Source organism: Spermophilus citellus (genome assembly GCF_964194105.1).
Source record: "Spermophilus citellus genome assembly, chromosome: X".
Lineage (NCBI taxonomy): Eukaryota > Metazoa > Chordata > Mammalia > Rodentia > Sciuridae > Spermophilus > Spermophilus citellus.
Window position 1 is genome coordinate 3,850,775 of NC_138190.1, and position 12,804 is coordinate 3,863,578.

At 50.1% G+C, this 12,804-nt stretch overlaps 1 long non-coding RNA gene across 1 annotated transcript in view; it reads left to right on the forward strand.

The window, feature by feature from the left end:
* Positions 1 to 12,804, forward strand: part of LOC308638881 — a 34,063-nt gene that overhangs the window by 1,152 nt on the left and 20,107 nt on the right. Inside the window, exon 2 of the long non-coding RNA XR_014019958.1 lies at positions 309 to 478. This is a non-coding gene — a long non-coding RNA (uncharacterized lncRNA). The remainder of the gene's footprint in view (positions 1 to 308; positions 479 to 12,804) is intronic.

Below are 12,804 nucleotides of genomic sequence, written 5' to 3' on the forward strand. Positions count from 1 at the left end.
AAGGGTGGGGTCCTCGTGGGCAGGATGAGTGCTCTCACAAGAGGGCCACCCCAAAGCCCTGTTTCTACCACTGAAAGGTGCACCTGCAACAGAAACGTGGGAGTCCACAACCTGAAAAAGAGCTCCATCAGGATTAGCCTTCTGAGCGACGGGAATTCACATCTGTCGTTGTTAAACCACGGAGTCTATGGCCCTCTCTCACGGCCACCTGAGTGGGCTAAGACAGTGGTCTAGTTTAAACTGGTCTGGTGGCACGGAAAGACTGAGGATAGCCCCTATTTCTTTTTCTTCCTTTCTTTCTTTTGCAGAAACAGATGATCCCAGGGGACGGTGTTGGCAGAAGGCCTGTCCCTGATTGTTAAGATGCAGGTGAACACGTCTGCACTGCACAGCTCAGGTGGACACCCCAAATTGGGCACCCATCACCTCCAGGAGAGATAAGGGTACCAGTCCCTGCCAGAGTGTGACCCCACCGACTGTCTCATTGGAGCCACCTATGTGCTCTATGACTCTTAAAGTGTTTTTTGCTCTCTGTTCTATCCTCAATCATATTTCCACGTAGTTAGTTGAAAAGTTCGGCTCCCTCACGTAAGGAAGAACATCATTCCCATTCGTCTTTGTCGTTTCTGTACCGTGCATGGTGCTTGGCGCCCGTGTGGAATCAATATGGGTTTCTTTTGAAGGCTGGATTTCCGTAAATCACCACTGTGGCCTGAGAATATACTAATTGCCCTTTAAAACCGTTTCTTAAGTTAATGGATTTGCTTATTCTTGCTTCTCTGTTTTCCTTAGTGATTTTGTTTTGAACGGGTGCATTCAGTCATTTATCCTAGAATTATCAAGCATCTGTGGTGTAGCAAGTGTGGGCTTGCACACAGGGCACCCAGAGCTGACGGGAGTTCAGCCTTTATCATCAAGGACGCAGAGTGCAGCTGGGCGCCGGCTCGTGTAATGAGAGCAGCACAGTCTGGTGCTCTTGCAAAGCCTCACGTAGGTGCCCTGCGTGCGCACCCTGAGCTAGACGGTGGGAAACTCTTGGCTCTGGAAGGCATCTGTCACTGCTCCCAGCCCATAAATGAAGTGCTCGAGACCGAAGGCTCCCTGGGATCCCTCTCCCGGAACCTCATCCTGTAAGCACAGTTCTACTTTCCACACTTCAGCTGCTCACTCAGAAACAGTCTGAAAATATTCAGTGGGAAGTTCCAAGAAGCAATTCTTTGTGAGTTTTAAATTGCTTGTTGCGCTGAGTAGCGTGGTGGTGATGATGATCTCGTGTCCTGCTCCGTGCTGCTTAGTAGGTGAGTGACCCCTCTGTGCAGTGGATCCACACAGTATACATCACCTACCCTTCAGTTACTCAGTTGGTGATCGGTTCAGTTGTGGTCGTGTGGCACTGTTGGTATTCAAGTGACATGTGTTTTGCTTGATAATGGCCCTGGGGTTGCGAGATCAGTGATGCGAAGGAGAGGCTGGGGGACAAAACAGGGACTGACCGGTAAACCGTGACTCTGTGGGGCTATGCTGCAGGTCATATAGGAAGAGGCACAGCAGGTATGGGGTCAGTCCCGTCTGTGCACTGAGGTTGTTGGAACATATGTGCTTCTGAACCTGTCAACACACGTGCACCACCCGGATCTGAAGACCAGACACGGCAAAGATGTCCCCCTACCGCGGGCATTTCTGTTGTTGTGTTAAATTCCCTCTTTATTTAACCAAGACAGTTGAAATCAGCTGGTACACACCTGTCATCCCAGCAGCTCGGGAGGCTGAGGCAGGAGGATCACGTGATCAAAGCCAGCCTCAGCCAAAGCTTGGCCCTAAGCAACTCAGTAAGACTCTGTCTCTAAATAAAATACAAAATAGGGCTGGAGATGAAGCTCAGGGGTCGAGTTCCTGGGTTCAATCCCCGGTACCCATCCAACCCAGCAAAAGGAATCAAAATCAGCATACTTTGTGAATATTCGTAACAGCATACTTCACAGCAGCAAAGTTGAGAGAGCAGCCGAGGTGTCCATCAGCAGACGATGGATAAAGGAAATGTGGTGCACATACACCAGGGAGCTTTATTCACCCCTGAAGAAGAACGAGGTCACGGCATTTGCTGGTAAATGGAAGGAACCAGACAGCATCGTGCCAAGTGAAATAAACCAGACTCAGAGAGTCACGAGGCTCATGCTTTCTCTCTTATGCAGACGATTGAGAGGAAGAGGGAGTTAAAGACAAGGAGTTCCCAAGAAAATAGATGGGACAGTAGTAGGGTGGAGTAAGGATGAAGGAGGAGAGAGGAGGGGTGGGACAGGCAGGAACCTGGGGACAAAACAGACTCAGTTACGCCATGTGCATGTACGGGTATCACATCCACTTCCACGTATGTAATGTACCAATTAACAAGTGCATCTGTGTGTGAATCCGCAGAAGGAAGACCCTAAGGTAGAGGAGAGAGATGCGGGAGGCTGTGGAGGAAAGGGGAGTGCGTCAGAATGAATCAGGGCAAGGTATGTGCGTCTGCCAGTCATGTACCTAACTTACAGTGCACTTTTAAAAATTCCTTGATTCTAGTGCTCACAGTGGATGCTTTAAGCACGTGTAAGACAGAGCGTTGTTGCAGTCAGCTTCATTGGCGCTGTGACCAGAAGACCTGCCAGGAACACTTTTAGAGGAGGGGATAGTTTATTTAGTGCCCGTGGTTCCAGTGTCCTCTGTCCGTAGATGGCTAACTCGGTTGCTCTGGGCCCAGGGAGCGACGTGGTGGGAGGGTGTGGAGGAGGAGAGCAGCTCAGGATAAGGCTACAGGAAGCAGAGAGAGTTGTTGTGTAGACATAGGGTTCAGATCCCTGGTAGCCAGGTGGTGGGGGTGAAGTACAAAAGGCGTAACAGGGCCCCAAATGTTTTTAAAAATCCCCGTGAGAGAGAATCTGTGTCTCTCCACTGTAGAGAAGATCATCGGAGCAATAATACCAGTGTCAAGTCACATCGTGAGGTGATAAAAGGAAGGGCTGCTGCTTTAGTGCCTTATGCTTTTATTAAATTTGCTGAAATTCGTTAATTTGGTGTGTAGGATCTAATCCTGAGCTGTGCTCATAATCCAAAGACACATCCCGGGCTGGGGTTGTGGCTCCGGGGTCGAGCGCTTGCCTAGCACATGTGAGTCTCTGGGTTTGAGTCTCAGCCCTGCATATAAACAAATAAGTAAAATAAAGGTGCATCGACAACTCAAAAAAAAAAAAAGAATCGTAAGTGCCAAAACATCCATTGAGTCAACTGCCTCATTTCACAGAGAGAAAGTAAGGATTTGGGTGGACCGTGGTTCCTTGATATCCCTGGGAGATTGGTTTCAGGACGTTCTCAGTTGCCAAAGACCAGAACCTGGCGGAGTGATCGCGGTAGACCTTGGTTATCTGCAGGTTCCATGTCCAAAGACTCAGCCAACCGCAGACAGAAACTGTCCTTTAAAAAACTGAGTTGCGTTTAACACGTGCACACTTTTCTCTCGTGTCACAGTCTCCTGAACAACGCAGTAGAACGGCTGTTTGCGTAGTATTTACATTGTGTTAGTGACATCGGTCCAGGGCTGGTTTGAAGTTTGTAGGCGGTTTTGCACGTGGAATCGTCTTGCCAGTTTACATAAGGTACTTGTGCTTCCACTCCTTTTGCTGTCCTTGGGTGTCCTTGAGTTCCACGTCCTTTGTCCTGGGTGCCAAGCGACTGTATTTTGTTTTTGCAAAACGACTGCTTTCCCAAATATCCATCCCCGTTGATTGGAGTCACACTGTTAATAGTTGCTGTATTTTCTGCCTGTCTTCCGCACGCCAGCCCTTGACGCGTTTTCTCAGTTACCTTTGCAACTGTGCTGAATGGTCCCAGATGCACGGGCGGGCCTGCTAGGCTCAGCTCTCCCGGGTCCCGAGCCTGCACCCAGCCTGCTTTCCTGGTGGTCTCCCAGCATGAAGAGTGAAGCAGGGCGCTCTTTCTGTGTCAGCACTGTGTCGTTGGCTACCACGCACCTCACGCCGCCCCAGTTCTTTCTCTGCATTTATAATTGGTGTTCATTTGCGTATGTATGATTTTACTGAAAAGTGGTCAGCGTTCTTCATAAATGTGACGGGTGAATTTCTGTCTAGGTAGGTTTTAGGGAATTTGTGTAGGTCTCGGGAAAAAATAATGAAAGCAGGCCTGCCAGTTAATGAAAGGCAGCCTTCCCCACTGATGAACGATGGCACCACTCTATCTGATGACCCCTTCCTGGACGCCGCGGCCTAAAGCAGGTTATGGTGAAGTGGACGTGATTTCCACTAGGCACAGTGCTCTAAAAGGCGATCTCGTTATCGACCAAGGTCCCAAGTGGAAATCAATCACGTCTTCATGCCTTTCTGCTCACTCGTTAAATAACCTTCGTGCAGCATCCATGACAGGAGAAGGACCAGGCCAGCCCTAGAGGTACCTGGAGGCCGGGAACCTGGGAGCCCCCGTCTGTGTCTCGTTCTTCACTTACTAGGTGGTCGGTCACTTTTTCTCTCTTTTAAGCCCTGTCACACTGTGGCCTTTGGTGCTGTGCCGGTCATTGCAGGGGTGCGGGCCAGGTCTTGGTTCAGGGTCCATCTGGAGCAGGGACTGTGTCCCGTCCTTCTTGTGTGTGTGTATGTCAGCATCCTAAGTCAGCAGGAGCACACGAGTCATGTGTCTTACAGGCAGGAATCTGCAGACTGCAGGATTCAGATGCCCGACTCGCAGGACCAGGAACAGTCTGCGGTTCCACTGAGTGAGACTTCGGAAGCTGGGCTCACTACAGACGGGCGGCTCAGGCCCCAGCGAGTGCTCTGAGTTTCTGTCACGTCCGGTTTTTCTCCTTGCTGGTATTCTGAAGGCCGGACATCCCCAAGAGGCGGCGAGTGGCCCTGCATCTTCTTGGCTGATCAGTGAAAAATGCTTTTGTCCCCGTTTACCTCCAGAGCTTAGAAAAAGACTCTTGTTAGCTTTGGGTCGCTGGAAACCAAACTCTCTTAAACGGTGGTCCGTCTAAGAGAGCTGTGTCCTGGCTCACAGCCTTGGGGCTCTCAGTTGCTGCTTGGTGGGTCTCCCTGCTTTTGGGCCCTTGGCGGGGCACGACATCATGGCAGAGCGAGCCTGGTAGAGCAAGCTGCTCACCTTGGTGGTCGGGAAGCAGGGGAGAGCAAGCAGAGGTTGCAGTTCCAACATCTCCTCGGGGTCACCCCGCAGGGCGGGCGACTCCACCCAGCCCCGCCTCTCCAAGGCTCCACCTCCTTGGTACACCTAGGGCTGTGTACCTGGTCTGCAGCACCTGGGCCTTCGGGGCCACTCAGGTAAAGCACAGTACTCTGCTGGGTGTTATCACACGCCCATCTTTGGGACCATCAGTGTGACAGCACATCGTGACGCAGTGGTGATTGGAGCCCGTGGTGGGTGCACGTGGACCCAGCAGACGGGGGTGGATTTGAACCGCGGCGTTGCCAGGTCCAGCCCAGGATGGGCCAGGCTGCCCAGGGAGAGGTCCAGCCTCCCGAATCCACACCTGCACCATGGGCTTGACCAGCTGAGTTCAGCGAAAGCCGACCCACAGCTGTCCTCCCCGAAAACCAGGCCGATGTGCCCTGGCGCTCTTGATAGCAAAGTGCCTTCCACACACCCCGCAGGGCGCTGTAATCCAGACACACAGGAACACGGCGGGGATGTGTGGTGCGTGGGAGGTGAGTGCACATTAGGCATGTTCAGACGAACAGCCCGTGGTCCCCGGCACACATGCTGTGGGATTTGTGTTTTTTGGCTTGTGGGATTTTTGTGGGCCGTGTTGGGTGTGAGAAGAGGTGCGAGATGCATTCACCCAGTCTATGAGCAGAAGCCAACGCTCGTTCCTCCGTGTACGTCTCTCTGTAGGAAGCCGTGGAGCTTAGACTCTTCCTGAGGATCTCATCTCACACATAGGGCCAGAGAAGTCGATATTAAGTAAACGTGCTGGACAGCAGGGCCAAGAGTGATAATTCTCTTCTACCAGAAGTGTGTCTTAGAGGAGGAGGGAATCCCAAAGTTCTCTCCATCATCTCTCTCCTGAAAGCATCCCATCTGCAGGGATTTTGAAAAGGAGCCTAGTGTTTAATGGACGTCCACTCAGGTATCTCAGGATTTTTGTTTTAAAATAGAAGCAAACGTATTGTTTGCAGAAACTTCCAAAAGTACTCTGTACATCTTCACCTTGATTCCCAGCCTCAACATGCCTACACTATGTGGACGCATTGCCTGTTGGGAAACTACAGAAAAAAATACCTGAAAAGGGCCAGACCTCTGAAATGGAAGTCCCAGTGGATTTCCGCGGGTCCCAGGCTGACATGGGAAAGATGGCGGTGACTCCCAGACCTCTAATCCTGCCTTGAGTTCTCAGAAAGCTCCTGGTCAGCTAGGGGGCTGTTAGAGTAGGATGGTGCTAGGGGACAGTAGTGTTTTGAATTGTATGGATTTAAAATACAATTTAAATAATGATACAATTTAAAATAACGAAAACACAGAATTTGCAGGCTGCATTTATTACGCGAGGCACCTGTCTCCAGGTATTCCTGCCTCATATTAGCTCTGTATTCCCGAATTCCCAGGTGGGGGGCAGTCAGAGCCATGGAGGCGATTAGTTTAAGCACCAACCTTTTATGCCAGTGTTTTTTTCTCTGTCCTCACCTTGCGGATGTGTGATCGCGTTCTTAGCACGCTGTACAAGTGCACCCTGTTAAGGAGGTGACCTTCGAGTAGCTGCATTGAAAACTCACTTCCTACTTAGCAACTCTAAAAGCCCAACACACCCTAAGTGTACTGTAACTCACCATCTTCCAAAAAGCTTTTTGTCTTCTGGAAGTTGAGTATTTCTGTGTTCACATGTATATACTCCAGAAATTAGAAAATTTGCTTGTCACCACAATGACCACGTTTTTGTAGTTTTATCACAGAAAAAAGTCAGATTCTGTAAGGTGTGAAAATGCTCGCAGGGTAACTCTGTTGAAAGGGAACCACGCTTCGTCCCACCATCCCGCGAACATAGGCAAACGTTCTTGTTGCTAGTGTTAGAAGAGAAGCTGAGACAGCATTTTTCTTCACTGTTGAGAGAACGGTACCTTCTAACATGGTGGATGAGCACCTGCGTTCAGTAGCCCGGTTTTACCCAACAGCCACCCAAGGTGGGTTTTCATCGGCTGTTGACTTGATTGCTGTCATCCTGGGCCGTGTCCCTACATTGCCGCTTCCCCTAGCCTTTGGCCCCTGTCTCCTGTTTTTCATTCTGTACTAGAATGGCCAGTTGTTGTGCTGTCTTATGTGCAATATCCAACCTCTCTGTGTGTACTTTTATTTGCTTCATATTTTATGTTGTGGAAAGAGATAAATCGTCGCCCTTATGTTTGTGTTGATTTAACATCGCGTGACGTTTACTGCGTGCTGCTTCTCACCAACTGTTTTCGCCAGCTTTTTCACTGCTGTGTCTAAAAGATCTGACCAGAACAACTTGAGGAGGAAAAGTTTATTTGGGGGGCTCAGGGTTCCAGAGGTCTCAATCCACAGGCTCCGTTCCTGGGGACTCAAGGTGAGGCCATCATGGTGGGCGAGTGTGGCCGAGGGAAGCAGGTCACACGATGATCAGGAAGCAGAGAGAGGTCTCCACTTGCCAGATACAAATACAGACCCCCAAGCCGCGTCCCCAGGGCCCACCTCCTGCAGCGACACCCCACCCCTTCAGTTCCACTCAGTTATTCCCACTGGGGATAAAGTCCCTGAAGGTCAGGATTCCCACCACCCTGTCATCTCCTTGGAACCTTCTTGCATTGTCTCACACGTGAGCTTTTGGGGACACCCCACATGACACCTCCTTACAGATGCTGAGAACCCCGTGAGGGGAATCCTGCACTGCTACTTGATTGTAAGGATGGCTCAGGGAGCCACGGAGAGACGAGGAGTGTTCTCGTGGTCCCAGGGACCTTGTGGAGCTGCCGTGGAGGTTTGGAGGAGCAATGTGCCGGCAGGGAGCCTCAGCTGGGGGGAGAGGGGCGGTCATCTCCTGACCTCCCCGTCTGCCTCCCTCCACTTCTCAGAGGCATTTGAATGGCTGTTGAACCTCTAAGTGAAGAACAGTTAAAATCTCAATGACTGGCACTCTGCCATTCCTGTTTACAGGGTGTAACGCTGGTTTTAAGGGCAAGTTTCAGAGCCTTGAGCTGGGACGTGGGGTCAGCCGAGGAGCAGTCGGCTGTGCAGGCCACACAGGGATGTGCACGTGGCTCTCGCCAGACAGCGAGGGTGCCGCGCAGAGGGAGCCGGGTGGGCTTCCGTCACCTCTTGATCCAACCCCCTTGATCCAACGTGGAGAGGAAGGGGAACTTGCTCTGTGTTTCCGCTGTGTCCCTCCGTTCACCTCAGGTGTCTGAGCGGGAAAGGGTAGACGAGGCCCCCTTGCTCCTGTTGTTGCCTGGGAGTATGGGTGACGTCCCTTACCACAGGTGTTTCAGGGATGCTTGAAGCAGAGTGTTTCAGATTTCAGACTTTTGGAAAGTTTGGGGAAGGTTTGCACATTCGCAGTGAGATATATAACAAGGAGACGTGGTGTGTGCCCTTACCTGATGCATCCTGTTCTTCTGCCACCTGATTGACTGTTTTGAAGCTGCATTGACAGAGATGGCGCACACTGTGTGTTGTGATGAAAGGTAACGGTCAGGCCCAGCCTCGACGAGCACAGCTGGGCGCCAGCCTCTTTCCTGCCATGTTACGTTCATCACCTGGGTCCACAGTGAACAGCCAGGGTAGGTAAGAACCCAGCCTCAGGAGCGCCCAGGTGCCTTCCCGGGTGGCCTGGGCATGCAGGCGCAGAGCCAGGAAGGACATGCAGTGCAGTCAGAGCTCAGAGCTGCCCTCTGAACCATGGCACTAGCAGGCAGCAAACACAAGCTGGTCCCACTATGTGCTCTGTGGAGAAACTGTTATCATTGTCATCGTGGCCCGTGCCTTCCCTCGCGTTATCCAGTGATTGTTCTCAAAGAATCGAGACAAATTTCCTCCTTGATTTTTTTTTTCCCCCCAAGCAACTCAATTATGATGATACTAGCAATTACGGGCTGCAGAGTCTCAGGAATGTTTGCCCTCAGTTAACGAGTGGCTTTGGGAAGAGTGGTAGTGTGTCCTCCAAGATGATATGCATAATCCCACCAACATGGACCCCAGGTGCGTCTGACCTGTGTCTGGCCTCAAGATGTTCCTCACCTCTGGGGGCTGGGGGCTGTCTCCAGTCTGCCCCCTGCTGGCCAATGAGTCAGCCGTGGCAAGTCACTGACCCGGAGCTGATCCCCAGGATTGGAAGAGGGTCTCGGGTCAGGTGGGCCTAGTCCTTCCACAAAGCTGCGGCCCCAGCATTTTACCATCCACTAGATCGTCTCCACAGAAGGGTAACAGAGCAGTTTTGTGCACACTTCATGTGAGGGCTGCTTTGCGGGTCAGAGTCTGAGTATGAGTAGGTGGCCAGGAGACAAACCCACCTGAACCAGGGCTGGCCGCCTCCTCCCTCTTGCCGCTCACGACCGACCGTTATCGTGACTCTTGAAATCAGATACTTACTGATTTCAGAGAGAGAGATGCGTTTGGTTCTGCTGTAATGAAAACCCGGTGGTCATGGAGGAGAGCTGCTTGTTCAGTGTTTTGAATTTTCATTTTTATTTACCATGTTCAGTGGATCACCAGATATCAGTTTTTCTGTTCAGGGCATTTTGAAAATTTTTATTTAAGTGAAGAAAACTAGATTAGGAAAGAGAATAAAAGTCATGAATATGCTCATTATCTGGCCTCAGTGTCGTGCAGTAATTAGCCTCAGTGCCTGTTAGTTGGCTCCCAAGTCAGAGCTCCTGCCTGGGAATCTGCAGGTCAGGAACGTGGGTGCCTCTGGGTGCAATACGTCAGAAGACACTCCACTGTCATGGATATCCAAAAAGAACAAACAAAAATAAAATGCAGATGAATCCTTGTGAAAAAGAATTTATGAAAGGAACATAGGTGCTACAGCTGTATTTGTACACGTGAAAACACACACACACACACACACACACACACACACACACTCAAGAGGGGGCATGTACTTTATGAAAACAAGTGTAAGTTCTTTCTGTTCCTGTTGGAGTTTAAGTTTAGTTTTGTTTTAAGAAGTGAAATATTTTCCTCAATTTTCAAAGATGTGGGTTCATCAGAGATATCTTAAAGGACACAAAACGTTGACGAGCCCTGAAAACGACACAGGTGAGGTATCTCCACGCACACGGCGAAGCATATTTTGTAATTTATATTGTGGAAATCTCTTTCCCAGATTTTGCCCTGAAGCCTTCCATCCGATGTTGCCGATAGAAGATACGATCTAACCAGAGAAACACCAGTAATTGAAGTGCTTAGATGGTCAGCGATCGCATACCATTAATTATATGCAGTGTATTTTGCTTCTAGGCATCTTATCTATAACCCAGATTTACGGGTATCATTTGAGGAGATAATTGTAAACAAAAAGGGGCCAGTGATTATATGAGAGATTCTTGTCTGAGTATTTATGATGTTTTTCACCTCCCAGATGATTTCTTACCTCCTGCTAACAACCGGCAGTGTTAGAATTGGTGTCTCAATAAATCATAACGTTCCAGGAGCCCTTTGTGCTGGCAGTATTAATTGTCGGAATGACAAGGCTGCTAGAAAGCCATGTCTTTTCAAACACCCTGTCAGAACTTTCAGGCAGGTGGTTTTCGGGCCAAGAGCTTAAGTTTCGGCTCCCTGATCCGAGGAGGTGGGTGTTGGGTGGTGTTTTTCAGAGTACTGGTCGCCAGCGCTCTGCACGCTGCTTTTTCTTAGCACTGGGTGTCCACAGAGCTGAGTGTGTCCTGGAGAAGCACGTGGTCACAGTGATGGATGACCCTGGGGGCCGTAGTCCAGGGAGGGGGACAGATGATGACCAGCCCCTCAGTCGGGGTGTGTGAGTCTCCTGTGGAAGGTGGACCAGGGCCACGAGAGACGCCACCCAGCCAGTCCCTGGGGTAGAAACCATGGGACTGGTGGGCTGGATAGTGGCCCGGGGAATTCCAGTGTGGACGGCGGGGAAGAGCTGACCAGGCACATTCATTGGGGCTGGACCACAGCCCCAGGAGAAGGGGCAGCTCCTTGGGCATGCCCCGTGGGTTTAAAGGTGTTTTGTGGAATATCTTACGGAGAGGCGAGTGCCACCACCTCACGTCCTTGGGATCTTTCTGTCTAGATGAGGGTGAACTGGTACGTCAAGGACCTTTTCGCATCCCAAGGATTTTGCCTGGAGGCTGGCATGCAGCAGGTGCTCAGTGAATACTTATGGGCCACTGTCTAGGCTCTGTCGGGAGGATGGATGTGCCACTGGGAGATTCCGCTTCTGCTCTGCGTCCAGGTGGTCTGAATGCCGGACCAGCTCGTCTGTGCCGCCTGCTGATTGAGGACCTGGCACGCAGAACCCTTCAGCCGCAAGAGGCCGTGTGAGTCAGAGCAGGTTGGAATACGATTACGGACAGCCTGAGTTCGTCTTGAACCTTCAAGGGCAGTGCTTTGTCAAAAGCCGAACGGACACACGTAAATTTCAGAATTCGGATACAGAGATTTAAATCAGCTCACTACTCGTGTGTATATATGTGTGTGTGTGTGTTTAGTTCATTTTAAAATACCCCATTAGCATTCGTTTTGATACTTTTACCCGTGTACACACACTGTGACCACAAGTTCCATTGGCCTGGCTTGAGGTGGATGAGCATTTGTTCTCCCTGGTTCATGCCGACCGCGGGTTTAAAATTCAGGTCCTCCTGCCTATGGCTGTGTGCCTTAGGAGACTTACTAACCCTCTCTGTGCCTCACGTTCATAATCTATACATTGTAGGCGATGATTCCAGCCAAATTACAGAAAGTCCATAAGGCTAAACAAGTTAACAGGTGTGAGAAGCTGGAGATACGATTTGTCTTTTATTTAAATGTATTTTTTGCTGGGGATCTAGCTCAGTTGGTAGAGTGCTTGCTTTGCATGCACAAGGCCCTGGGTTCAATCCCCAGCACCACCAAAAAAAAAAAAAAAAAAAAAAAAAAATTTTTTTTTAGTTGTTGATGGACCTTTATTTTATTCATTTCTTTATATGCAGTGCCGAGACTTGAACTCAGTGCCTCACGCATGCCAGGCAAGTGCTCCGCCACTGAGCCACAATCCCAGGTCTGTTTTAATTATCATTATTATCGAAACTGTGACAAGATGAGTGTTAAGACCCGAGCAGTGGATCAGACTTATGTTTCATGTTGTCTACTTAGCATGAAGCTCTTTGATTATTTTTACAATATTCAACATTGACGAATATGAGTTACCACGACGAGGACCAAGTGAAATGGCTAAGGTGGAAAGGCAGGAACTGAGACCCCCTTTTTCTTTCTGTACATAAAAGAGGTCCTCAAGAACACCAGTTCCTCAGGGCTGGATACGTTTTAGAATTCTAATGCATTTTTCGTGCAATTTACAGATCTGGCAATATTAAAAGATTCGTTTCTCTGAGCTGATGTGGCATGACAGAGTCAGTTTGCACAACCAAGCTGACGTGAGTGGAGCATGGTCTGTAATCACTGTCTGTTCCAAAGCTTATGTTATCGGCCCCCTGCCCTTGCCAAGATTGCATGAAGTGGGCCGGTTGCATGCTGTGGCTTTGCACCTGGAGGCTTTGCACATGATACCTGTGAAGGGGTGTGGAGAGGAGGGGGAGTGGGTAGGAAAAGCCTCTGATGTGGCAGACATGCCAG